This window comes from Halyomorpha halys, unplaced genomic scaffold (assembly GCF_000696795.3).
Source record: "Halyomorpha halys isolate HHAL.00 unplaced genomic scaffold, Hhal_1.1 Scaffold76.1, whole genome shotgun sequence".
NCBI lineage: Eukaryota > Metazoa > Arthropoda > Insecta > Hemiptera > Pentatomidae > Halyomorpha > Halyomorpha halys.
In genome coordinates this window covers 1,303,479-1,304,049 of record NW_027110545.1, presented here as the reverse complement: position 1 = coordinate 1,304,049, position 571 = coordinate 1,303,479, and the positions used below count along the sequence as shown (strand labels likewise).

The 571-nt window shown below is 30.6% G+C and overlaps 1 protein-coding gene across 1 annotated transcript in view; it reads left to right on the top strand.

Moving 5' to 3' along the window:
• Positions 1-571, top strand: part of LOC106692895 (purine nucleoside phosphorylase) — a gene marked incomplete in the record, with an annotated part of 29,360 nt that overhangs the window by 15,728 nt on the left and 13,061 nt on the right.

Sequence of the window (571 nt, the reverse complement as noted above, 5' to 3'; positions counted from 1 at the left end):
ATTAAAGATTTTGGACTGTAAGGATTGGATTCGGGAGGAATTTGATGGTTTAGTGGAGCCCCCAAAACCATATCGCACTAGTATTTCTAAAGTGACACAACTCAAAAATGCAGGCCTAATTTTCTACGCCATAATCCCTGATGATGACCTGAAACTCAGGTCGAAACGTCGGCATAAAATAAATAAATATGATTTTGTTTATTTATGTTGTTCTTTGCTGACCCCACCCCCCGACAAACTTCTCCAATCATAAATTATTTAATTAATGTAATCGATATAGTCAGTAGATGTAAAATAATTTATTTATTATCATCTACTTATTTTATTTATTTATTTACTTTTTTTTTTTTATCATTTATTTATTATTATTGAGTTTAGCAGAAATCTCTGCCTATAACTCCCTGAGGAAGACCTGAAAATCAGTTCGAAACGTTGGCATAAATAAATATTTTTTTTATTTAAAAACAAATTTGATACTTTTTTCTCAACTTTATTCTTTTCAAAACCTTCCAACGTTTCGACCCTCAGGTCATTTTCAAGGATACCTACAAACAGCTCCTTTTAATTATTT